The sequence below is a fragment of the Chiloscyllium plagiosum genome, unplaced genomic scaffold (genome assembly GCF_037043375.1).
Source record: "Chiloscyllium plagiosum isolate Xiang-an unplaced genomic scaffold, Cpla_swu_hap1 HiC_scaffold_45, whole genome shotgun sequence".
Taxonomy (NCBI): domain Eukaryota; kingdom Metazoa; phylum Chordata; class Chondrichthyes; order Orectolobiformes; family Hemiscylliidae; genus Chiloscyllium; species Chiloscyllium plagiosum.
Window position 1 is genome coordinate 65797270 of NW_028270183.1, and position 26009 is coordinate 65823278.

A 26009-nucleotide genomic window follows, 5' to 3' on the forward strand; every position below is an offset into this window, starting at 1 on the left:
GTGAGTCTCACTTCTGTTGTGGGCAAAGTCTTAGAGAGAATTGTAAGGGATAGGATTTATGAACATCTGGAAAGGAATAATGTGTTCAAGGATAGTCAGCATGGTTTTGTGAAGGACAGGTCGTGCCTCACAAACCTTATTGAATTCTTTGAGAAGGTGACTAAGGAGGTGGACGAGGGGAAAGCAGTAGATGTGGTGTATATGGATTTTAGTAAGGCGTTTGATATGGTCCCCCATGGTAGACTACTGCAAAAAATACGGAGGTATGGCATTGAGGGTGAGTTGGAGGTTTGGATTAGGAGTTGGCTGGCTGGAAGAAGACAGAGGGTAGTGGTTGATGTAAAGGTTCATCTTGGAGTGCCGTCACTAGCGGTGTTCCGCAAAGATCTGTTTTGGGACCATTGCTGTTTGTCATTTTTATAAATGACCTGGAGGAGGGGTTAGAAGGTTGGGTGAGCAAGTTTGCGGATGATACGAAAGTCGGAGGAGTTGTAGACAGTGAAGGAGGATGTGGCAGGTTACAGCGGGATATACATAAGCTGCAGAACTGGGCAGAAAGGTGGCAAATGGAGTTCAATGTAGCTAAGTGTGAGGTGATTCACTTTGGTAAGAGTATCAAAAAGATGGGGTACTGGGCTAATGGTCGGATACTTGGTAGTGTGGATGAGCAGAGGGATCTTTGTGTCCATGTACACAGATCTCTGAAAGTTACCACCCAGGTAAATAGTGCGGTGAGGAAGGCATATGACGTACTGGCTTTTATTGGTAGAGGAATTGAGTTCCGGAGCCCTGACGTCATGTTGCAGTTGTATAAGACTCTGGTGCGGCTGCATCTGGAGTATTGTGTGCAGTTTTGGTCGCCATACTGTAGGAAGGATGTGGGGGCACTGGAACGGGTGCAGAGGACGTTTACCAGGATGTTGCCTGGTATGGTAGGAAGATCGTATGAGGAAAGGCTGAGGCACTTGGGGCTGTTTTCATTGGAGAAAAGAAGGTTTAGGGGTGACTTGATAGAGGTGTACAAGATGATTAGGGGTTTAGATAGGGTCGATAGTGAGAATCTTTTTCCACGTATGGAGTCAGCTATTACAAGGGGGCATAGCTTTAAATTAAGGGGGGGTAGGTATAGGACAGATGTTAGGGGTAGGTTCTTTACTCAGCGAGTCGTGAGTTCATGGAATGCCCTGCCAGTAGCAGTGGTGGACTCTCCCTCTTTATGGGCATTTAAGCGGGCATTGGATAGGCATATGGAGGATAGTGGGGTAGTGTAGGTTAGGTGGGCTTGGATCTGCGCAACATCGAGGGCCGAAGGGCCTGTACTGCGCTGTATTCCTCTATGTTCTATGTTCTTTCCGTCCCCTTCTCTGTCCTCCCTCTCTCTGTCCCCTACTCTCTGACCCCCTCTCTCTGTCCCCGTCTCTCTGTCCCCCCTCTGTCCCTTCCCTCTCTCTGTCTCCCTCTTTTTCTCCCACTCTCTCTGTCCCCGCCTCCCTCTCTGTCCATTCTCTCTCTCCCTCCACTCTCTCTATCCCATCTCTCGCTCTCTCTGCTCCCACTCTCTGTCCCCGTCTCTCTATTCCCCTCTCTGTGTCCCTCTCTGTCCTCCCTCCCTCTGTCACCCCTCTCTCTGTCCTCCCTCTCTCTGTCCCTCACTCTCTCTGTCCCCCTCTCTCTGTTCCCGCCGTCTGCCCCCCTTCTCTCTGTCTTCCCTCTCTCTTTTCGCCCCTCTTTCCCTCTCTCTGACCCCCCTCTCTGTCACCTCTCTGGCACCCCTCGCTCTGTCTCCTCTCTCTACCCCCTCTATCTCTGCCCCCCCATCCTCCTCTCACTGTCCCTCTCTCTCTGTACCCCCCTCTCTCCCCCTCCTCTCTTTACACCCCATCTCTGCCTCCACTTTCTGTCCCCACTCTGTCGCCCCTCTCTCTGTCCCCCGTCACGATGTCCCCCTCTCTCTGCCCTCCGACACCCCCTTTCTTTCCCTCTCTATCGCCCCCTCTATCTCTTCCCCTCTCTCTTTCCTCCCCTCTGTCCCCTACTCTGTCCACTCTCTCTGTCCCCTCTCTCTCTCTCCACCTCTCTCTGTGCCCACACTCTCTGACCCCTTCTATCTCCCCGCGCTCTCTATCCCCACTCTCTATCCCCTCTCTCCATTCCCGTCTCTCTGTTCCCCTCTCTTTGTTAACCTCTCTTTGCCCCCTTCTCTCAGCCTCCCTGTCTCTGTCGCCATTTCTCTGCCCCGTCCCCCTCTCTCTGTCCCCCTCTCTTTGTACGGCCTCTCTCTGTCCCACTCTCTCTCTCTCTCTGTCCCCCTCTCTCTGTCCCCTCGCTTTCTGTCCCTCTCTCTCTCTCTCTCTGCCCCCTCTCGCTCTCTGTCCCCCTCTCTCTGTCCTCCCCTCTCTCTGTCCTCCCACTCTCTGTCCTCCCTCTCTCTGTCCCCCGCTCTCTGTTCCCCTTTCTCTGTATCCCTCTCTCTGCCCACGCTTTCCGTCCCCCTCTCTCTGTTCCCATCTCTCTATCCTCGTCTCTCTGACCCCCCTCTCTGTTCCCTCTCTACCTCCCCCCTCTCAGTCCCCTCCCTCTCTGTCCGTTCTCTCTCTCACCTCCCCACTCTCTCGCTATCTCTGCCCCCACTGTCTGTCCCTGTCTCTCTCTCCCCATCTCTCTGTCCCCCTCTCTCTGTCCCCCTCTCTCTGTCCCCCTCTCTCTATCCTCCCTCTCTCTGTCCTCCCTCACTCTGTCATCCCTCTCTCTGTCCCCCCTCTCTCTGTCCCCCTTTCTCTCTGTCTTCACTCCCTCTTTCCCCCTCTCTTTCCCTCTCTCTGTTCCCCCTCTCTGTCCCCCCTCTGACACCCCTCACGGTGTCCCCCTCTCTCTACACCCTCTATCTCTGTATCCCCTCTCACTGTCCCCTCTCGGTCTCCCTCTCTCTGTCCCCCTCTCTCTGTCCCCATCTCTCTGTACCCCTTTCTCTGTACCTATCTCTCTGTACCCCTCTCTCTGTCCTCCCTCTCTCTGCCCCCGCTTTCCGTCCCCCTCTCTCTGTCCGTTCTCACTCTCCCCCCACTCTCTCAATCCCATCTTTCGCTCTTTCTGCACCCCCAATCTCTGTCCACGTCTCTCTATTCCCTCTCTCTGTCCCTCTCTCTCTGCCCTACCTCTCTCTGTCCCCCCTCTCTGTCCCCCCTCTCTGTTCCCCCCCTCTCTGTCCCTCACTCTCTCTGTCCCCCTCTCTCTGTCCGCGCCCTCTGCCCTCCTTCTCTCTGTCTTCCCTCTCTCTTTTTGCCCCTCTCTTTTCCTCCCTCTGTTCCCCCCTCTCTGGCAACCCTCGTTCTGTCCCCCTCTCTCTACCCCCTCTCTCTACCCCCTCTCTCTACCCCCTCTCTCTGTCCCCCTCTCTCTGTCCGCCTCTCTCTGTCCCCCCCTCTCTCCCCCTCCTCTCTTTACACCCCACCTCTGCCTCCTCTCTCTGTCTCCACTCTGTCGCCACTTTCTCTGTACCCCAATCACTATGTCCCCCTCTCTCTGCCATCCGACCCCTCTTTTTTGTACCTCTCTGTCGCCCCCTCTCTCTCCCCCTCTTTCGTTCCCCCCTTTTGTCCCCTACTCTGTCCACACTCTCTGTCCCCTCTCTCTCTCTCTCCACCTCACTCTGTGCCCCCACTCTCTGACCCCTGCTATCTCCCCGCGCTCTCTATCCCCACTCTGTCCCCTCTCTCTGTTCCCTTCTCTTTGTTAACCTCTCTTTGCCCCCCTCTCTCTGCCCCCCTGTCTCTGTCCCCAGTTCTCTGCCCCGTCCCCCTCTCTCTGGCCCCCTCTCTTTGTACGGCCTCTCTCTGTCCCACTCTCTCTCTCTCTCTGTCCCCCTCTCTCTGTGCCCTCGCTTTCTGTCCCTCTCTCTCTCTCTCTCTGCCCCCTCTCGCTCTCTGTCCCCCTCTCTCTGTCCTCCCCTCTCTCTGTCCTCCCACTCTCTGTCCTCCCTCTCTCTGTCCCCCGCTCTCTGTTCCCCTTTCTCTGTATCCCTCTCTCTGCCCACGCTTTCCGTCCCCCTCTCTCTGTTCCCATCTCTCTATCCTCGTCTCTCTGACCCCCCTCTCTGTTCCCTCTCTACCTCCCCCCTCTCAGTCCCCTCCCTCTCTGTCCGTTCTCTCTCTCACCTCCCCACTCTCTCGCTATCTCTGCCCCCACTGTCTGTCCCTGTCTCTCTCTCCCCATCTCTCTGTCCCCCTCTCTCTGTCCCCCTCTCTCTGTCCCCCTCTCTCTATCCTCCCTCTCTCTGTCCTCCCTCACTCTGTCCTCCCTCTCTCTGTCCCCCCTCTCTCTGTCCCCCTTTCTCTCTGTCTTCACTCCCTCTTTCCCCCTCTCTTTCCCTCTCTCTGTTCCCCCTCTCTGTCCCCCCTCTGACACCCCTCACGGTGTCCCCCTCTCTCTACACCCTCTATCTCTGTATCCCCTCTCACTGTCCCCTCTCGGTCTCCCTCTCTCTGTCCCCCTCTCTCTGTCCCCATCTCTCTGTACCCCTTTCTCTGTACCTATCTCTCTGTACCCCTCTCTCTGTCCTCCCTCTCTCTGCCCCCGCTTTCCGTCCCCCTCTCTCTGTCCGTTCTCACTCTCCCCCCACTCTCTCAATCCCATCTTTCGCTCTTTCTGCACCCCCAATCTCTGTCCACGTCTCTCTATTCCCTCTCTCTGTCCCTCTCTCTCTGCCCTACCTCTCTCTGTCCCCCCTCTCTGTCCCCCCTCTCTGTTCCCCCCCTCTCTGTCCCTCACTCTCTCTGTCCCCCTCTCTCTGTCCGCGCCCTCTGCCCTCCTTCTCTCTGTCTTCCCTCTCTCTTTTTGCCCCTCTCTTTTCCTCCCTCTGTTCCCCCCTCTCTGGCAACCCTCGTTCTGTCCCCCTCTCTCTACCCCCTCTCTCTACCCCCTCTCTCTACCCCCTCTCTCTGTCCCCCTCTCTCTGTCCGCCTCTCTCTGTCCCCCCCTCTCTCCCCCTCCTCTCTTTACACCCCACCTCTGCCTCCTCTCTCTGTCTCCACTCTGTCGCCACTTTCTCTGTACCCCAATCACTATGTCCCCCTCTCTCTGCCATCCGACCCCTCTTTTTTGTACCTCTCTGTCGCCCCCTCTCTCTCCCCCTCTTTCGTTCCCCCCTTTTGTCCCCTACTCTGTCCACACTCTCTGTCCCCTCTCTCTCTCTCTCCACCTCACTCTGTGCCCCCACTCTCTGACCCCTGCTATCTCCCCGCGCTCTCTATCCCCACTCTGTCCCCTCTCTCTGTTCCCTTCTCTTTGTTAACCTCTCTTTGCCCCCCTCTCTCTGCCCCCCTGTCTCTGTCCCCAGTTCTCTGCCCCCGTCCCCCTCTCTCTGGCCCCCTCTCTTTGTACGGCCTCTCTCTGTCCCACTCTCTCTCTCTCTCTGTCCCCCTCTCTCTGTGCCCTCGCTTTCTGTCCCTCTCTCTCTCTCTCTCTCTGCCCCCTCTCGCTCTCTGTCCCCCTCTCTCTGTCCTCCCCTCTCTCTGTCCTCCCACTCTCTGTCCTCCCTCTCTCTGTCCCCCGCTCTCTGTTCCCCTTTCTCTGTATCCCTCTCTCTGCCCACGCTTTCCGTCCCCCTCTCTCTGTTCCCATCTCTCTATCCTCGTCTCTCTGACCCCCCTCTCTGTTCCCTCTCTACCTCCCCCCTCTCAGTCCCCTCCCTCTCTGTCCGTTCTCTCTCTCACCTCCCCACTCTCTCGCTATCTCTGCCCCCACTGTCTGTCCCTGTCTCTCTCTCCCCATCTCTCTGTCCCCCTCTCTCTGTCCCCCTCTCTCTGTCCCCCTCTCTCTATCCTCCCTCTCTCTGTCCTCCCTCACTCTGTCCTCCCTCTCTCTGTCCCCCCTCTCTCTGTCCCCCTTTCTCTCTGTCTTCACTCCCTCTTTCCCCCTCTCTTTCCCTCTCTCTGTTCCCCCTCTCTGTCCCCCCTCTGACACCCCTCACGGTGTCCCCCTCTCTCTACACCCTCTATCTCTGTATCCCCTCTCACTGTCCCCTCTCGGTCTCCCTCTCTCTGTCCCCCTCTCTCTGTCCCCATCTCTCTGTACCCCTTTCTCTGTACCTATCTCTCTGTACCCCTCTCTCTGTCCTCCCTCTCTCTGCCCCCGCTTTCCGTCCCCCTCTCTCTGTCCGTTCTCACTCTCCCACCACGCTCTCAATCCCATCTTTCGCTCTTTCTGCACCCCCAATCTCTGTCCACGTCTCTCTATTCCCTCTCTCTGTCCCTCTCTCTCTGCCCTACCTCTCTCTGTCCCCCCTCTCTGTCCCCCCTCTCTGTTCCCCCCCTCTCTGTCCCTCACTCTCTCTGTCCCCCTCTCTCTGTCCGCGCCCTCTGCCCTCCTTCTCTCTGTCTTCCCTCTCTCTTTTTGCCCCTCTCTTTTCCTCCCTCTGTTCCCCCCTCTCTGGCAACCCTCGTTCTGTCCCCCTCTCTCTACCCCCTCTCTCTACCCCCTCTCTCTGTCCCCCTCTCTCTGTCCGCCTCTCTCTGTCCCCCCCTCTCTCCCCCTCCTCTCTTTACACCCCACCTCTGCCTCCTCTCTCTGTCTCCACTCTGTCGCCACTTTCTCTGTACCCCAATCACTATGTCCCCCCTCTCTGCCATCCGACCCCTCTTTTTTGTACCTCTCTGTCGCCCCCTCTCTCTCCCCCTCTTTCGTTCCCCCCTTTTGTCCCCTACTCTGTCCACACTCTCTGTCCCCTCTCTCTCTCTCCACCTCACTCTGTGCCCCCACTCTCTGACCCCTGCTATCTCCCCGCGCTCTCTATCCCCACTCTGTCCCCTCTCTCTGTTCCCTTCTCTTTGTTAACCTCTCTTTGCCCCCCTCTCTCTGCCCCCCTGTCTCTGTCCCCAGTTCTCTGCCCCCGTCCCCCTCTCTCTGTCCCCCTCTCTTTGTACGGCCTCTCTCTGTCTCACACTCTTTGTCCCCTCGCTTTCTGTCCCTCTCTCACTCTCTGTCCCCTCTCGCTCTCTGTCCCCCTCTCTCTCTGTCCCCCCTCTATACCCTCTCTCGATCTCTCTGCACCCCCATCCTCCCTCTCTCTGTCCTGCCCTCTCTCTCTGTACCCTCTCTCTCTCTCTTGTCCCCTCTGAACATCCTCTCTCTGTCCCCCACTCTGTCCCTCCTCTGCTCTGCCCTTCTCTCTGTCCCCCCTTTGTCTGTCTCCCTCTCTCTGTCCCCCTCTCTGAACCTCATCTCTCTGTACGCCACTCTCTGTCCCTGCTCTGCTGGGCCCCATCTCTCTGTCCACCCTCTCTGTACCCCACTCTCTCTGTCCCCCCTCTGTCCCTACTCTCTGTATCACTCGCTCTATCCCCCCTCTCTCTCTGCCCCACTCCCTCTGTCCCCCGGCTCTCCGTTCCCCCCTCTCTGCCCCTCGTCGCCCCTCTCTTTGTCCCGCATCTCTGTGTATCCCTCTCCCTCTGTCCCCCTCTCTCTGTCCCCCCTCTCTCTGTCCCCCTCTCTCTGTCCTCCCTCTCTCTGTCCTCCCTCTCTCTGTCCCCTGTCTCTGTTCCCCTTTCTCTGTATCCCTCTCTCTGCCCCCGTTTTTCTGTCCCCCTCTTTCTGTTCCCATCTCTCTATCCCTGTCTCTCTGTCCCCCATCTCTGTTCCCTCTCTCTGTCTCCATCTCTATCTCCCCCTCTCTCTGTCCCCACCCTCTCTGTCCGTTCTCTCTCTCAACCCCCATCTCTCTATCTCTTCTCTCGCTCTCTCTGCCCCCACTCTCTGTCCCCCTCTCTCTGTCCTCCCACTCTCTGTCCTCCCTCTCTCTATCCTCCCTCTCTCTGTCCCTCTCTCTCTGTTCCCCCTGGCCCCCTCTCTGTCCCTCACTCTCTCTGTCCGCGACCTCTGTCCCCATTTCTTTCTGTGCCCCCTCTCTTTCCCCTCTCTTTCCCTCTCTCTGTCCCCCCTCTGACACCCCTCGCGCTGTCCCCCTCTCCCTACCCCATTTATCTCTGTATCCCCTCTCACTGACCCGCCTCTCGGTCCGCCTCTCTCTGTCCCCTCTCTCTCTGTCCCCTCCCTCTCTGTCCCCTCTCTGTCTGTCCTCCCTCTCTCTGTCCCCGTCTCTCTGTACCCCTTTCTCTGTATCCCTCTTTCTGCTCCCCTTTCTCTGTACCTATCTCTCTGTACCCCTCTCTCTGTCCCCGTCTCTCTGTCCCCCACCTCTTTGTCCTCCCTCTCTCTGACCACTCTCTCTGTTCCGTCTCTCTGTTCCCCTTTCTCTGTACCCCTCTCTCTTCCCCCTCTTTCCATCCCCCTCTCTCTGTCCGTTCTCTCTCTCCCCCCACTCTCTCTATCCCATCTCTCCCTCTTTCTGCCACCACTCTCTGTCCCCGTCTCTCTATTACCCTCTCTCTGTCCTCCCTCTCTTTGTTCTCCCTCTCTTTCTCCTCCCTCTCTCTGTCCCCCATCTCTCTGTCCCCCCTCTCTCTATTCTCCATCTCTCTGTCCCTCACTCTCTCTGACCCCCTCTCTCTGACGGCACCCTCTGCCCCCTTCTCTCTGTCATCCCTCTCTCTTTTCCTCCCTCTCTTTCCCTCTCTCTGACCCTCTCTGGCACCCCTCACTCTGTCCCCCTCTCTCTACCCCCTCTATCTCTGCCCCCCTCTTTCTGCCTCCTCTCTCTCTGATGCCCTTCTGCCCACCTCTCTCTGTACCCCCTCTCTCTCCCCCTTCTCTTTTAATACGCCATCTCTGCCCCCCTCTCTGTCCCCCCTCTGTCGCCCCTCTCTCTCTTTCCCCATCACTATGTCCCCCCTCTCTCTGCCCTCCGACCCACTCTTTCTGTCCCCCTCTCTCTGTTCCCTACTCTGTCCACTCTCTCTGTCCTCTTTCTCTCTCTCTCTACCTCTCTGTCCCCCTACTCTCTGACCCCTTCTATCTCCCCACGCTCTCTGCCCTCCCACTCTCTGTCCCCTCTCTCTGTTCCCCTCTCTTTGTTAACCTCACTTTGCCCACCTCGCTCTGCCCCGCTCTCTCTATCCTCACTTCTCTGCCCCCGTCCCCCTCTCTCTGTCCCCCCTCTCTGTCTCCCCTCTCTTTGTACCCCCCTCTCTCTGTCTCCCTCTCTCTGCCCCCGACTCCCTCTTTCTGTCCCGCATCGCTCTGTACTCCCCCACCCTGTGTCCCCCTCTCTCTGCCCCTCTCCCACTGTCGCCTCCTCTCTCTGTCCCCCACTCGCTCTGTTCCCCCTCTCTGTCCCCTATTCTGTCCACACTCTCTGTCCTCCCTCTCTCTCTCAACCTCTCTCTGTCCCCCACTCTCTGACCCCTTCTATCTCCCTGCGCTCTCTGCCCCCCTCTCTCTGTCCCCTCACTCTCTGTCCCCTCTCTCTGTTCCCCTCTCTTTGCCCCCTCGCTCTAACCATCCTCTCTCTGTCCCTCTCTCTGTTCCCCCTCTCTCTGTCCCCCTCTGTCTGTCCCCTCTCTCTCTGTCCCCCTCTCTCTGTCCCCCCTCTCTCTATGTACCCCCTCTCCCTCCATCCCCTTCTCTCCGTCCTCCCTCTCTGTCTCCCCTCTCTGTGTCCCTCTCCCTCTGTCACCCCTCTGTCCCCCTCTCTCTGTCCCAATCCTCTCTATCCCCACTCTCTCTCCCCCTCTCTCTGCACCCCCCACTCTGTCCCGCCCCTCCCTCTGTCCCCCTCTCTCTGTCCCCCTCTCTTTGTCACCCCATCTCTTTTCCCCTCTTTTCCCCTCTGTCCTCTCTCTCTCTGTCATCCATCTCTCTACCCCCCTCGCTTTGTCCCCCCTCTGTACCTTCCACTCTGTCCACCCTCTCTGTCCCCACTTCTGCTCCACCCCACTCTCAACACTCCACGTCCTCCTCTCTCTGTCCCCTTTCTCTGTCCCCCCTCTGACACTCCTCTCTGTGTCCCCCTTTCTCTACCCCCTCTATCTCTGTCCCCTCTTTCTGTCCCCCTGTCTCTGTACCCCTCTCTCTGACACCCTTTTTATGTTCCTCCCCACCTCTCTCTCTGTCCCCCCTCTCTCTCTCTCTCTCCCCCCCCTCTCTGTCCCCACCGGTCTCTCCCCCTCCTCTCTGTCCACCCCATCTCTGCCCCCTCTCTCTGTCCCCCCCGTCGCCACTCTCTGTGCCCGATCACTCTGTCCCCTTCTCACTGCCCCCCGACCCCCTCTTTCTGTCTCACGTCTATCTGTACTCCCTCTCTCACTGTCACTCTCTCTCAGTCCCCCCTCTGTCCCCAACTCTGTCCACTCTCTCTGTCCCCTCTCTCTCTTTATTCACCTCTCTCTGTGGCCCCCGTCCCCTCTGTCCCCCTCTCTCACGCCCTTCTCTCTCCGTCCCCCTCTCTCTGTCCCCCTCACTCTATCCCCCGCACTCTGTCCCCTCTTTCTCTCTCTGTCCCCTCTCTCACTCTCTCTGCCCCCCAGTCCGCCCTGTCTCTGTCCCCCATCTCCCTCCCACTCTGTCTGTATCTCCCTCTTCTCTGTCCCCCTTTCTCTGTGGCCCCCCCCTCCCTGAACCCCCTTTCTCTGTCCCCTACTCTGTCCCCACACTCCGTACTGGAAATGTGTTGCTGGAAAAGCGCAGCAGGTCAGGCAGCATCTAGGGAACAGGAGAATCGACGTTTCGGGCATTAGCCCTTCTTCAGGAAGGGCTAATGCCCAAAACGTCGATTCTACTGTTCCCTAGATGCTGCCTGACCTGCTGCGCTTTTCCAGCAACACATTTCCAGCTCTGATCTCCAGCATCTGCAGACCTCACTTTCTCCCCACACACCGTACCCCCACTCTCTGTCCGCAACTCTCTGCCCCCACTCTCTGACCCCTTCTATCTCCCCCTTCTCTCTGTCCCTAATCTTTCAGTACCCACTCTCTTGATCCCTCCTCTCTGTACACTCCTGTCTCTGGCCCCTCTCCCTGTCCTCCCACTCTCTGATGCCTTCTATCTCCCCGAGCTCTCTGCCCCCTCTCTCTGTCCCCCTCTCTGTCCCCACTCTCTCTGCCTCCCCCGCTGTCCAACCCTCTCTCTGTCCCCTTCTCTCTATGTCCCCCTCTCTCTGTCCCCACTTCTCTATCCCCTCTCTGTCCTCTCCTCACTGGCCCCCCTTTCTCTGTGCCCACTCGCTCTTCCCCCTCTCTCTGTTCCCCTCACTCTGACCCCCTCTCTCTGTTCTCCCTCTCTCTGTCCCACCTCTCTCTGTCCCCACATCCTCCTTCTCTCTTCCCCTTCTCTCTGTCCCCACCATCCTCCCTCTCTCTGTAACCCTCACTCTGTCTCCCTCGCTCTGACCCCCCTCTTTCTGTCCCACTCTCTCTGTCCTCCCTCTCTCTGTCCCCACTTCTCTGCCCTCCCTGTCCTCCCCTCACTGGCCCTCGCTCTCTGTGCCCATTCTCTCTTCCCCCTCTCTCTGTTCCCCTTTCTCTGACCCCTCTCTCTGTCTCACCTCTCACTGTGTGTCCCCCTCTCTGAACCCCCTCTCTCTGTTCCCCACTCTCTGCCCCCCCTTTAATCTGCGCCTCTCTCTGTCCCAACTCTGCCCCCCTTTCTCTGTCGCCCACTCTGTCCCCCACTCTATCTCCCACTCTCTGTCCTCCCACACTCTGATGCCTTCTATCTCCCCGAGCTCTCTGTCCCCCTCTCTCTGTCCCCCTCTCTCTGTCCTCCTCTGTCTATCGCCCTCTCTCTGTCCCCCTCTCTCTGTCCCCCTCTCTCTTTCCTCCTCTCTCTGTCCCCCTCTCTCTGTCCTCCTCTCTCTGTCCCCCTCTCTCTGTTCCCCCTCTCTCTGTCCCCGCCTCTCTCTCTGTCCCCCTCTCTCTATCCCCCCTCTCTGTCCCCTCTCTATGTCCCCTTTCTCTGTCCCCCTCTCTCTGTCCCCGCCTCTCTCTCTGTTCCCCGTCTCTCTGTCCCCCCTCTGTCATCCCCTCTCTGGACCTCCTTTCTCTGTACCCACTCTCTCTTCCCCCTCTCTCTGTTCCCCTCACTCTGACCCCCTCGCTCTCTGCCCCCTCGCTCTGTCCCTCTCACTCTGTCCTCCCTCTCTATCCCACCTCTCTCTGTCCCCCATCCACCCATTCTCTGTCCCTCTCTCTCTGTCCTTCCTCTCTCTGTCCCACCTCTCTCTGTCCCCATCCTCCCTCTCTCTGTCTCCCACTTTCTGTCCCCTCTTTCTTTCCCCCTCTCTCTGTCTCCCCTCTCGCTCTTTCCCCCCTCTCTATCCCCTACTCTGTCCACACTCTCTGTCCCTCTCTCTCTCACCACCTCTCTCTGTACCCCCACTCTCTGATCCCTTCTATCTCCCTGCGCTCTCTGTCCCCCTCTCTCTGTCCCCTTCTCTCTTTTCCCCTCTTTTTTCCCCCTCTTTGTTCCCCCCCCTCTACCCCTCTCTCTCTCTGTCCCCCTCTCTCTGTCCCCACTCTCTCTGCCTCCCCCGCTGTCCAACCCTCTCTCTGTCCCCCTTCTCTCTCTGACCCCCCTTTCTCTGTGCCCACTCTCTCTTCCCCTCACTCTGTTCCACTCACCCTGACCCCCTCTCTCTGTCCTCCCTCTCTCTGTCCCACCTCTCTCTTGATCCCTCCTCTCTGTCCCCCCATCCTCCCATTCTCTGTCCCTCTCTCTCTGTCCTCCCTCTCTGTCCCACCTCTCTCTGTACCTCCCATCCTGCCTCTCTCTGACCCCTCTCTCTGTCCCCCTCTCTCTGTCCTCCCTCTCTCTGTCCCACCTCTCTCTGTCCCCCCCCCATCCTCCCACTCTCTGTCTCCCTCTCTCTGTCCCCCCTCTTTCTGTCCCCCCTCCCTCTGTCCTCCCTCTCTTTCCCCCTTCTCTCACCCCCGTCCTCCCCTCTCTGTCCCCCGCTCTCTGTGCCCACCCTCTCTTTCCCCTCTCTCTGTTCCCCTCACTCCGACCCCCTCTCTCTGACCCCCTCTCTCTGCCCTCTCTCTCTGTCCTCCCTCTCTCTGTCCCACCTCTCTCTCTGTCCCCCCCCATCCTCCCACTCTCTGTCTCCCTCTCTCTGTCTCCCCTTTTTCTGTCCCCCCTCCCTCTGCCCTCCCTCTCTGTCTCCCCGTCCTACCCTCTCAGTCCCTAGCTCTCTGTGCCCACCCTCTCTTCCACCTCTTTCTGTTCCCCTCACTCTGACCCCCACTCTCTGTCCCTCTCTCTCTGTCCCCCTCTCTCTATCCCCCTCTCTCTGTCCTCCCTTTCTCTGTCCCACCTCTCTCTCTCTGTACCCCCATTCTACCTCTCTCTGTCCCCCTCCTTCTGTCCCCCTCTTTCTGTCCCCCTCTTTCTATCCCCTCTCTCTGTCCTCCCTCTCTCTGTCCCACCTCTCTCTGTCCCCCCGTCCTCCCTCTCTCTGTCTCCCACTTTCTATCCCCCATCTTTCTGTCCCCCCTCTCTCTGTCCCTCCCTCGCTCTTCCCCCCTCTCTGTCCCCTACTCTGTCCACACTTTCTGTCCCCCCCTGTCTCTCTCCACCTCTCTCTGTCCCCCCACTCTCTGTCTCCTTCTATCTCCCTGCGCTCTCTGTCCCCCTCTCTCTGTCCCCCACTCTCTGTCCCCCACTCTCTGTTCCCCTCTCTTTGTCCCCCCTGTCTCCACCCCTCCTCTCTCTGTCCCTCTCTCTCTGTCCCCACTCTCTCTGCCTCCCCCGCTGTCCAACCCATTCTCTGTCTCCCTTCTCTCTATGTCCCCCTCTCTCTGTCCCCACTTCTCTGTCCCCCCTCTGTCCTCCCCTCTCTGCCTCCCCTTTCTCTGTGCCCAGTCTCTCTTCCCCCTCTCTCTGTTCCCCTCACTCTGACCCCCCCTCTCTATCCTCCCTCTCTCTGTCCCACCTCTCTCTGTCCCCACATCCTCCCATTCTCTGTCCCTCTCTCTCTCTCCTCCCTCTCTCTGTCCTCCCTCTCTCTGTTCCACCTCTCTCTGTCCCCCCATCCTCCCACTCTCTGTCTCCCACTTTCTGTCCCCTCTTTCTTTCCCCCCTCTCTCTGTCCCCCCTCTCGCTCTTTACCCCCTCTCTATCCCCTACTCTGTCCACACTCTCTGTCCCTCTCTCTCTCTCCACCTCTCTCTGTACCCCCACTCTCTGATCCCTTCTATCTCCCTGCGCTCTCTGTCCCCCTCTCTCTGTCCCCTTCTCTCTGTTCCCCTCTCTTTTTTTCCCTCTCTTTGTCCCCCCTCTCTCTACCCCTCCTCTCTCTGTCCCCCTCTCTCTGTCCCCACTCCCTCTGCCTCCCCCGCTGTCCAACACTCTCTCTGTCCCCCTTCTCTCTCTGTCCCCCCTTTCTCTGTGCCCACTCTCTCTTCCCCCTCTCTCTGTTCCACTCACCCTGACCCCCTCTCTCTGTCCTCCCTCTCTGTCCCACCTCTCTCTGTACCTCCAATCCTGCCTCTCTCTGACCCCTCTCTCTCTCTCCCCCTCTCTCTGTCCTCCCTCTCTCTGTCCCACCTCTCTCTGTCCCCCCATCCTCCCACTCTCTGTTTCCCTCTCTCTGTCCCCCTCTTTCTGTCCCCCCTCCCTCTGTCCTCCCTCTCTTTCCCCCTTCTCTCCCCCTGTCCTCCCCTCTCTGTCCCCCGCTCTCTGTGCCAACCCTCTCTTTCCCCTCTCTCTGTTCCCCTCACTCTGACCCCCTCTCTCTGACCCCCTCTCTCTGCCCTCTCTCTCTGTCCTCTCTCTCTGTCCTCCCCCTCTCTGTCCCACCTCTCTCTGTCCCCCCATCATCCCATTCTCTGTCTCCCTCTTTCTGCCCCCCCCTCTTTCTGTCCCCCCTCCCTCTGTCCTCCCTCTCTGTCCCCACTTCTCTCCCCCCGTCCTCCCCTCACAGCCCCCCGCTCTCTGTGCCCACCCTCTCTTCCCCCTCTTTCTGCTCCCCTCACTCTGACCCCCACTCTCTGTCCCTCTCTCTCTGTCCCCCTCTCTCTATCCCCCTCTCTCTGTCCTCCCTTTCTCTGTCCACCTCTCTCTCACTGTACCCCCATTCTACCTCTCTCTGCCCCCCCCGCTCTGTCCCCCTCTCTCCGCCCCCCTCTCTCTATCCCCCTCTCTCTGTCCTCCCTCTCTCTGACCCCCTTCCTCCCTCTCTCTGTCTCCCACTTTCTGTCCCCCCTCTTTCTGTCCCCCTCTCTCTGCCCCCCCTCGCTCTTTCCCCCTCTCTGTCCCCTACTCTGTCCACACTTTCTGTCCCTCCCTCTCTCTCTCCACCTCTCTCTGTCCCCCCACTCTCTGTCTCCTTCTATCTCCCTGCGCTCTCTGTCCCCCTCTCTCTGTCCCCCACTCTCTGACCCCCACTCTCTGTCCCTCTCTCTCTGTCCCCCTCTCTCTATCCCCCTCTCTCTGTCCTCCCTTTCTCTGTCCACCTCTCTCTCTCTGTACCCCCATTCTACCTCTCTCTGCCCCCCCCCGCTCTGTCCCCCTCTCTCCGCCCCCCTCTCTCTATCCCCCTCTCTCTGTCCTCCCTCTCTCTGTCCCCCCTTCCTCCCTCTCTCTGTCTCCCACTTTCTGTCCCCCCTCTTTCTGTCCCCCTCTCTCTGCCCCCCCTCGCTCTTTCCCCCTCTCTGTCCCCTACTCTGTCCACACTTTCTGTCCCTCCCTCTCTCTCTCCACCTCTCTCTGTCACCCCACTCTCTGATCCCTTCTATCTCCCTGCGCTCTCTGTCCCCCTCTCTCTGTCCCCTTCTCTCTTTTCCCCTCTTTTTTCCCTCTCTTTGTTCCCCCCCCCCTCTACCCCTCTCTCTCTCTGTCCCCCTCTCTCTGTCCCCACTCTCTCTGCCTCCCCCGCTGTCCAACCCTCTCTCTGTCCCCCTTCTCTCTCTGACCCCCCTTTCTCTGTGCCCACTCTCTCTTCCCCTCACTCTGTTCCACTCACCCTGACCCCCTCTCTCTGTCCTCCCTCTCTCTGTCCCACCTCTCTCTTGATCCCTCCTCTCTGTCCCCCCATCCTCCCATTCTCTGTCCCTCTCTCTCTGTCCTCCCTCTCTGTCCCACCTCTCTCTGTACCTCCCATCCTGCCTCTCTCTGACCCCTCTCTCTGTCCCCCTCTCTCTGTCCTCCCTCTCTCTGTCCCACCTCTCTCTGTCCCCCCCCATCCTCCCACTCTCTGTCTCCCTCTCTCTGTCCCCCCTCTTTCTGTCCCCCCTCCCTCTGTCCTCCCTCTCTTTCCCCCTTCTCTCACCCCCGTCCTCCCCTCTCTGTCCCCCGCTCTCTGTGCCCACCCTCTCTTTCCCCTCTCTCTGTTCCCCTCACTCCGACCCCCTCTCTCTGACCCCCTCTCTCTGCCCTCTCTCTCTGTCCTCCCTCTCTCTGTCCCACCTCTCTCTCTGTCCCCCCCATCCTCCCACTCTCTGTCTCCCTCTCTCTGTCTCCCCTTTTTCTGTCCCCCCTCCCTCTGCCCTCCCTCTCTGTCTCCCCGTCCTACCCTCTCAGTCCCTAGCTCTCTGTGCCCACCCTCTCTTCCACCTCTTTCTGTTCCCCTCACTCTGACCCCCACTCTCTGTCCCTCTCTCTCTGTCCCCCTCTCTCTATCCCCCTCTCTCTGTCCTCCCTTTCTCTGTCCCACCTCTCTCTCTCTGTACCCCCATTCTACCTCTCTCTGTCCCCCTCCTTCTGTCCCCCTCTTTCTGTCCCCCTCTTTCTATCCCCTCTCTCTGTCCTCCCTCTCTCTGTCCCACCTCTCTCTGTCCCCCCGTCCTCCCTCTCTCTGTCTCCCACTTTCTATCCCCCATCTTTCTGTCCCCCCTCTCTCTGTCCCTCCCTCGCTCTTCCCCCCTCTCTGTCCCCTACTCTGTCCACACTTTCTGTCCCCCCCTGTCTCTCTCCACCTCTCTCTGTCCCCCCACTCTCTGTCTCCTTCTATCTCCCTGCGCTCTCTGTCCCCCTCTCTCTGTCCCCCACTTTCTGTCCCCCACTCTCTGTTCCCCTCTCTTTGTCCCCCCCTGTCTCCACCCCTCCTCTCTCTGTCCCTCTCTCGCTGTCCCCACTCTCTCTGCCTCCCCCGCTGTCCAACCCATTCTCTGTCTCCCTTCTCTCTATGTCCCCCTCTCTCTGTCCCCACTTCTCTGTCCCCCCTCTGTCCTCCCCTCTCTGCCTCCCCTTTCTCTGTGCCCAGTCTCTCTTCCCCCTCTCTCTGTCCCCCTCTCTCTGTCCCCCCTCTCTCTATCCCCCTCTCTCTGTCCTCACTCTCTCTGTCCCACCTCTCTCTGTCCCCCCATCCTCCCACTCTCTGTCTCCCACTTTCTGTCCCCTCTTTCTTTCCCCCCTCTCTCTGTCCCCCCTCTCGCTCTTTACCCCCTCTCTATCCCCTACTCTGTCCACACTCTCTGTCCCTCTCTCTCTCTCCACCTCTCTCTGTACCCCCACTCTCTGATCCCTTCTATCTCCCTGCGCTCTCTGTCCCCCTCTCTCTGTCCCCTTCTCTCTGTTCCCCTCTCTTTTTTTCCCTCTCTTTGTCCCCCTCTCTCTACCCCTCCTCTCTCTGTCCCCCTCTCTCTGTCCCCACTCCCTCTGCCTCCCCCGCTGTCCAACACTCTCTCTGTCCCCCTTCTCTCTCTGTCCCCCCTTTCTCTGTGCCCACTCTCTCTTCCCCCTCTCTCTGTTCCACTCACCCTGACCCCCTCTCTCTGTCCTCCCTCTCTGTCCCACCTCTCTCTGTACCTCCAATCCTGCCTCTCTCTGACCCCTCTCTCTCTCTCCCCCTCTCTCTGTCCTCCCTCTCTCTGTCCCACCTCTCTCTGTCCCCCCATCCTCCCACTCTCTGTTTCCCTCTCTCTGTCCCCCTCTTTCTGTCCCCCCTCCCTCTGTCCTCCCTCTCTTTCCCCCTTCTCTCCCCCTGTCCTCCCCTCTCTGTCCCCCGCTCTCTGTGCCAACCCTCTCTTTCCCCTCTCTCTGTTCCCCTCACTCTGACCCCCTCTCTCTGACCCCCTCTCTCTGCCCTCTCTCTCTGTCCTCTCTCTCTGTCCTCCCCCTCTCTGTCCCACCTCTCTCTGTCCCCCCATCATCCCATTCTCTGTCTCCCTCTTTCTGCCCCCCCCCCTCTTTCTGTCCCCCCTCCCTCTGTCCTCCCTCTCTGTCCCCACTTCTCTCCCCCCGTCCTCCCCTCACAGCCCCCCGCTCTCTGTGCCCACCCTCTCTTCCCCCTCTTTCTGCTCCCCTCACTCTGACCCCCACTCTCTGTCCCTCTCTCTCTGTCCCCCTCTCTCTATCCCCCTCTCTCTGTCCTCCCTTTCTCTGTCCACCTCTCTCTCTCTGTACCCCCATTCTACCTCTCTCTGCCCCCCCCGCTCTGTCCCCCTCTCTCCGCCCCCCTCTCTCTATCCCCCTCTCTCTGTCCTCCCTCTCTCTGTCCCCCCTTCCTCCCTCTCTCTGTCTCCCACTTTCTGTCCCCCATCTTTCTGTCCCCCTCTCTCTGCCCCCCCTCGCTCTTTCCCCCTCTCTGTCCCCTACTCTGTCCACACTTTCTGTCCCTCCCTCTCTCTCTCCACCTCTCTCTGTCCCCCCACTCTCTGTCTCCTTCTATCTCCCTGCGCTCTCTGTCCCCCTCTCTCTGTCCCCCACTCTCTGTCCCCCACTCTCTATTCCCCTCTCTTTGTCCCCCCTGTCTCTACCCCTCCTCTCTCTGTCCCCCCTCTCTGTCCCCACTCTCTCAGGCTCCCCCGCTGTCCAACCCTCTCTCTGTCCCCCTTCTCTCAATGTCCCCCTCTCTCTGTCCCCACTTCTCTGTCCCCCCTCTGTCCTCCCGTCTCTGGCCCCCCTTTCTCTGTGCCCACTCTCTCTTCCCCTCTCTCTGATCCCCTCACTCTGACCCCCTCTCTCTGTCCTTCCTCTCTCTGTCCCACCTCTCTCTGTCCCCCCGTCCTCGCTCTCTCTGTCCACCCACTTTCTGTCCCCCCTCTCTCTGTCCTCCCTCTCTCTGTCCTCCCTCTCTCTGTCCCACCTCTCCCTGTTCCCCCATCCTCCCTCTCTCTATCTCCCACTTTCTGTCCCCCCTCTTTCTGTCCCCCCCTCGCTCTTCCCCCCTCTCTGTCCCCTACTCTGTTCACACTCTCTGTCCCCCCCTCTCTCTCTCCACCTCTCTCTGTCTCCTTCTATCTCCCAGCGCTCTCTGTCCCCCTCTCTCTGTCCCCCTCTCTCTGTCCCCCTCTCTCTGTCCCCACTCTCTCTGCCTCCCCCGCTGTCCAACCCTCTCTCTGTACCCCCTCTCTCTATGTTCCCCTCTCTCTGTCCCCACTTCTCTGTCCCCACTCTGTCCTCCCCTCTCAGGCCCCCCTTTCTCTGTGCCCACTCTCTCTGCCCCCTCTCTCTGTCCTCCCTCTCTCTGTCCTCTCTCTCTCTGTCCCACCTCTCTCTTTCCCACCATACTCCCTCTCTCTGTCTCCCACTTTCTGTCCCCCTCTTTCTGTCCCCCCTCTCGCTCTTCCCCCCTCTCTGTCCCCTACTCTGTCCACGATCTCTGTTCCCACCTCTCTCTCTCCACCTCTCTCTGTCCCCCTACTCTCTGTCTCCTTCTATCTCCCTGCGCTCTCTGTCCCCCATCTCTGTCCACCTCTCTCTGTCCCCTCTCTCTGTCCCCACTCTCTGTCCCCCACTCTCTGTCTCCTTCTATCTCCCTGCACTCTCTGTCCCCCTCTCTCTGTCCCCACTCTCTGTCCCCCTCTCTCTGTTCCCCTCTCTCTGTCCCCCTCTCTCTGTCCCCCTCTCTCTGTCCCCCCCCCTCTCTGTCCCCCTCTCTCTGTCCCCCTCTCTGTCCCCCTCTCCTTGTCCCACCTCTCTCTGTCTCCCCGTCCTCCCGTTCTCTGACCCCCTCTCTCTGTCCTCCCTCTCTCTGTCCCACCTCTCTCTGTGCACCCCATCCTGCCTCTCTGTCCCCGTCTCTCTGACCCCCTCTCTCTGCCCCCTCTCTCTGTCCTCCCTCTCTCTGTCCCCCCATCCTCCCTCTCTCTGTCTCCCACTTTCTGTCCCCCCTCTCTCTGTCCCACCTCTCGCTCTTACCCCCTCTCTGACCCCTACTCTCTCCACGCTCTCTGTTCCCACCTCTCTCTGTCCCCCTACTCTCTGTCTCCTTCTATCTCCCTCCTCTCTCTGTCCCCCTCTCTCTGTCCCCTTTCTCTGTCCCCACTCTCTGTCCCCCACTCTCTGTCTCCTTCTATCTCCCTGCACTCTCTCTCCCCCTCTCTCTGTCCCCACTCTCTGTCCCCCACTCTCTGTCCCCCACTCTCTGTCCCTCACTCTCTGTTCCCCACTCTCTGTTCCCCTCTCTTTGTCCCCCCTGTCTCTACCCCTCCTCTCTCTGCCCCCTCTCTCCGTTCACTTCTCTCTGTCCCACTCTCTCTGTCCTCCCTCTCTCTGTCCCACCTCTCTCTGTACACCCCATCCTGCCTCTCTGTCCCCCTCTCTCTGTCCCCCCTCTCTCTATCCCCCTCTCTCTGTCCTCACTCTCTCTGTCCCACCTCTCTCTGTCCCCCCATCCTCCCTCTCTCTATCTCCCACTTTCTGTCCCCCCTCTTTCTGTCCCCCCTCTCTCTGTCTCCCCCTCTCGCTCTTCCCCCCTCTCTGTCCCCTACTCTGTCCACACTCTCTGTCCCCACCTCTCTCTCTCCACCTCTCTCTGCCCCCCTACTCTCTGTCTCCTTCTATCTCCCTGCGCTCTCTGTCCCCCTCTCTCTGTCCCCCACTCTCTGTCCCCCACTTCCTGTCCCCCACTCTCTGTTCCCCTCGCTTTGTCCCCCCTGTCTCTACCCCTCCTCTCTCTGTCCCCCTCTCTCTGTCCCCACTCTCTCTGCCTCCCCCGCTGTCCAACCCTCTCTCTGTCCCCCTTCTCTCTCTGTCCCACCACTCTCTGTGCCTCCCACCCTCCCATTCTCTGTCCCTCTCTCTCTGTCCTCCCTCTCTCTGTCCCACCTCTTCCTGTACAACCCATCCTGCCTCTCTGTCCCCCTCTCTCCGTCCCCCTCTCTCTGTCCCCCTCTCTCTGTCCCCCACTCTGTATCCCCCTTTCTGTATCCTCCCTCTCTCTGTCCCACCTCTCTCTCTATCCCTCCATCCTCCCACTCTCTGTCTCCCTCTCACTATTCCCACTCTTTCTGTCCCCACTCCATCTGTCCTCCCTCTCACTGTCCCCACTTCTCTCCCCCGCGTCCTCCCCTCTCTGGCCCCACGCTCTCTGTGCCCACTCTCTCTTCCCCGTCTCCCTGTTCCCCTCACTCTGACCCCCTCTCTCTGCCCCCTCTCTCTGCCCCCTCTCTCTGTCCTCCCTCTCTCTGTCCCACCTCTCTCTGTGCCCCCCATCCGCTCTCTCTCTCTCTGTCTTCCTCTCTCTGTCCTCCTCTCTCTGTCCTCCTCTCTCTGTCCTCCCACTCTCTGTCCTCCCTCTCTCTGTCCTCCCTCTCTCTGTCCTTCCTCTCTCTGTACCGCCTCCCTCTGTACCCCTCTCTCTGTCTCCCTCTCTCTCTCTGTCCCCCTCTCTCTGTCCCCATCTCTCTGTCCCACCTCACTCTGCCCCCTCTCTATCCTCCATCCCTCTCTGTCCCCCTCTCATTGTCCCCCTCTCTATATAACCCCTCTCTCTGCCCCCTCTATGTCCCCTCTCTCTCTGTCAACCCTCTCTCAATCCCCCTCTCTGTTCTCCCCTCTCTGTACCTCTCCTCTCTGTCAGCCCCCTCCCTCTGTACCCCTTTGTCGCCCATCTCTCTGTACCCCCTCTCCCTTTGTCCCCTCTCTCTGTCCCCCTCTTTGTTTCCCATCTCTGTCCTCCACTCTCTGTCTCCCTATCTCTACCCCCTCTATCTCTGTCCCCCTCTCGCTCTGTCCCCCTGTCTCTGTCCCCTCTCTCTGCCCCATCTCTATCCCCCCATCTCCATCCCCCCCGTCCCCTCTCTCTCTGTCCCCCCTCTCTCTATCGCCCTCTCTCTCTGTCCCCTCTCTCTCTGTCACCCCTCTCTCGTTCTCTCTGACCCCATTATCTGGCCCTCTCTGTCCCGCTCTCTCTCTGCCCCCTCTCTCTGTGTCCCCCTCTTTCTGTCCCTCTCTCTCTGTCCCATACTCTGCTCCGCCCCTTCTCTGTACCCCCTTCTGTCCCGTCTCTCTCTGTGTCCCCTACTCTCTCCTCCCACTCTGTCCCCCCACTTTCTCTCCCCACTCTCTGACCACTTCTATTTCCCCCCTCTCTCTGACGGCCTATCTCTGTCCCCCTCTCTCTCCTCCCTCTCTGTCCCCGCTTTCTCTGTCCCCCTCTCTGTCTGCTCCTGTCCTCCACTCTCTGTTCCCCCTCTCTCTCTGTCGCCCTCTCTCTAACCCCTCTCTCTGTCCCCCTCTCTCTGTCCCCCTCTCTCTGCCCCCACTCTCTCTGTCCCCACTCTCTCTGTCCCCCTCTCTGTCTGCTCCTGTCCTCCACTCTCTGTTTCCCCTCTATATGTCCCCCTCTCCCTGTTTCCCACCTCTCTGATCCACTCTCTGTTCCACCCCTCTGTCCACCCTCTCTGTACCTCCCACTCTGTCCACCCACTCTCTGTCCCCACCTCTGCTCCGCCCCACTGCCAACCAACCCCGGCCCCCTCTCTCTGCTCCCCCCTCTGACACCCGTCTCTCTATCCCCTCTATCTCTTTCCCCTCTATGTCCGCCCTCTCTCTGTCACGCTCTCTGTCACCCTTTTTCTGTCCTCCTCTACCCCCCTCTCTCTCTGTCCCCCTCTCCCTCTTAACCCGCCCTCTCCCTCCTCTCTGTCCACCTCATCTCCGTCCCCCCTCTCTTTCCCACATCTCTGTCCCCCTCTTTCTCTGTCCCTCCCTCTCTTTCTGTCCCCCCACTTTCTGTGTGTCCCCCTCTCTGAACTCTCTCCTTCTGTCCCCCACTCTCTGACCCCCTCTAATCCGCTCCACTGTCTGTCCCCCACTCTGTCCCCACACTCTGTACCCCCACTCTAGGTCCCCAACTCTCTGTCCCCCACTCTCTGACCCCTTCTCTCTGTCCCCCCTCTCTCTGTTCACCTCTCTCTGTCCCCCTCTCTCTGTCCCCCTCTCTATGTCCCCTCTCTCTGACCCCTCTCTATCCTCCCTCTCTGTCCCCCTCTCTCTCTGTCCCCTTCTCTCTCTGTCCCCTTCTCTCTGACTCCCTCTATGTACCCCACACTATGTCCCGTCTCTCTCTGTCCCTCTCTCTGTCCCCCTCTCTCTCTGTACCCCCCTCTCTCTGTTCCCCTCTCTCTGTCCCCCTCTCTCTCTGTCCCCCTCTCTCTCTGTCCCCTTCTCTCTGACTCCCTCTATGTACCCCACACTATGTCCCGTCTCTCTCTGTCCCCCTCTCTCTCTGTTGCCCTCTCTCTGCCTCCTCTCTCTGTCCCCCTCTCTCTGTCCCCTCTCTCTGTTCCCCTCTCCCTGTCCCCCTCTCTCTGCCCCCACTCTCTGTGTCCCCCTCTCTCTGTCCCCCTCTCTCTGCCCCCACTCTCTCTGTCCCCACTCTCTCTGTCCCCCTCTCTGTCTGCTCCTGTCCTCCACTCTCTGTTTCCCCTCTCTATGTCCCCCTCTCCCTGTCTCCCACCTCTCTGATCCACTCTCTGTTCCACCCCTCTGTCCACCCTCTCTGTACCTCCCACTCTGTCCACCCACTCTCTGTCCCCACCTCTGCTCCGCCCCACTGCCAACCAACCCCGGCCCCCTCTCTCTGCTCCCCCCTCTGACACCCGTCTCTCTATCCCCTCTATCTCTTTCCCCTCTATGTCCGCCCTCTCTCTGTCACGCTCTCTGTCACCCTTTTTCTGTCCTCCTCTACCCCCCTCTCTCTGTCCCCCTCTCTCTGTCCCCCTCTCTCTGTCCCCCTCTCTCTGCCCCCACTCTCTGTGTCCCCCTCTCTCTGTCCCCCTCTCTCTGCCCCCACTCTCTCTGTTCCCTGTCTCTCTGTCCCCCTCTCTCTCTGTCCCCCTCTCTCTCTGTCGCCCTCTCCCTGCCTCCTCTCTCTGTCCCCCTCTCTCTGTCCCCCTCTCTCTGTCCCCCTCTCTCCGTCCCCCTCTCTCTGCCCCACTCTCTCTGTCCCCTGTCTCTCTGTCCCCCTCTCTCTCTGTCCCCCTCTCTCTCTGTCGCCCTCTCCCTGCCTCCTCTCTCTGTCCCCCTCTCTCTGCCCCCACTCTCTGTGTCCCCCTCTCTCTGTCCCCCTCTCTCTGCCACCAATCTCTCTGTCCACTGTCTCTCTGTCCCCCCTCTCTCTGTCCCCCCTCTCTCTGTCTCCGTCTCTCTGTCCCTCCCCTCTCCATGTCCCCCTCTCTCTGTCATCCTTTTCTGTTCCCCCTCTAAGCCCTCTCTCACTGTCCCCTCTCTCTCTCTGTCCCCCCCTCTCTGACCCCCTATTCTCTCTGACCGCCCTCTCTCTGCCCCCCTTCTCTCTGTCCCGCTCTCTCTGTCCCCCTCTTTCTCTGTCCCTCCCTCTCTCTATACCCACTCCCTCTATCCGCCCCCTCTGTCCCCCTCTCCCTTTCGCCCTCTTTCTTTCCATCCTCTCTCTGTCCCCCTCTTTCTGTCCACCCCTCTCTCTGTATCCTCCTCTCCCTCTGTCCCCATCTCTCTGTCCACGACCCTCTCTCTGTCCCCTCTCTCTCTCTATCCCCCTCTCTCTGTCCCCCCCTCTCTCTGTCCCCCCTCTCTCTCTGTCCCCCTCTCTCTGTCCCCCTCTCTCTCTGTCCCCCCGCTATTTGTCCCCCCGCTCTCTGTCCCCCCGCTCTCTGTCCCCTCTCTCTCTCCCCCCTTTCTCTGTCCCCCCTCTTCCTCTGTCCCCCCTCTCTCTGTCCCTCCTCTCTGCACCCCACTCTCAGTCTGCCCCCTCTGTACCACTCTCTCTGCTCCCCCGTCACCCCTCACTCTGTCATACCGTCTCTCTTTCTCCCCCTCTCTGACACCCCCGCTCTGTCCCCCTCTCACTGTCCCCCCTCTCACGGACCCCCCTCTCTCTCTCTCCCCCTCTCTATATCCCGCTCTTTCTCCATTCCCCTCTCTCTGTCCCCCCCTCTCTCTGTCCCCCTCTTTCTATCTACCCTCTCGCTGTCCTCCCGTCCGCCTCTCTCTCTCCCCCTCTCTCTGTCCCCCCCCCCCTCCGTTCCCCTCTCTCTGTCCCCCCTCTCTCGATCCCAACTCTCTCTATCCACCCTCTCTCTGACCCCCCTCTCTGTCCCCCCTCCCTCTGTCCCCCCCACCTCTGTCCCCCTCTCTCCGTCCCCCTCTTTCTATCCCCCCTTTCTCTGTCCCCCCGTCCGCCTCCCTCTGTCCCCCGTCCCCTCTCTCTGTGCCCCTCTCTCTCTGACCCCCTCTTCTCTCTGACGCCCCCTCTCTGCCCCCCTTCTCTCTGTCCTCCTCTTTCTCTGTCCCTCCCTCTCTCTGTCCCCACTCCCTCTATCCGCCTCCACTGTCCCCCTCTCCCTTTCCCCCTCTTTCTTTCCATCCTCTCTCTGTCCCCCTCTTTCTGTCCACCCCTCTCTCTGTACCTTCCTCTCCCTCTGTCCCCATCTCTCTGTCCACCAACTTCTCTCTCTGTCCCCTCTCTCTCTTTCGCCCCCTCTCTCTGGCACCCACATTCTCTGTCCCCACTCTCTCTATCCCTCTCTCTCTGTCCCCCTCTGTCTCTGTCACCCCTCTCTCTTCCCCCTCTGCCCCTCTCTGACCCCCTTTCCCCCTGTTCCCTCCTCTCTCTGTCCTCCTTTCTCTGTCCCGCCCCTCTGCCCGGCCGCTCTCAGTCCCCACGCTCTCTATCTCCACGCTCTCTGTCCCCCCACACTCTGTGCCCCTGCTCTCTGTCCCCCCCTCTCTGACCCCGACTCTCTGTTCCCCCTATCTCTGTCCCCCACTCTCTGCCCCCCCTCTCTGTCCCTCCCCTCTCTGTCCCCAATCTGTCCACTCTCTCTCTGTCCCCCCTCTTTCTCTGCCCCTCTCTACTCCTCTCTCTGCCCCCTCTGCCGCCCTCTCTCTCTGAACCACCTCTCTCTGCTACCCCCCTCTGTCTCTCCCACTCTCTGTCCCCCACTTTGGGTCCACCTCTCGCTGCCCCTCCTTCT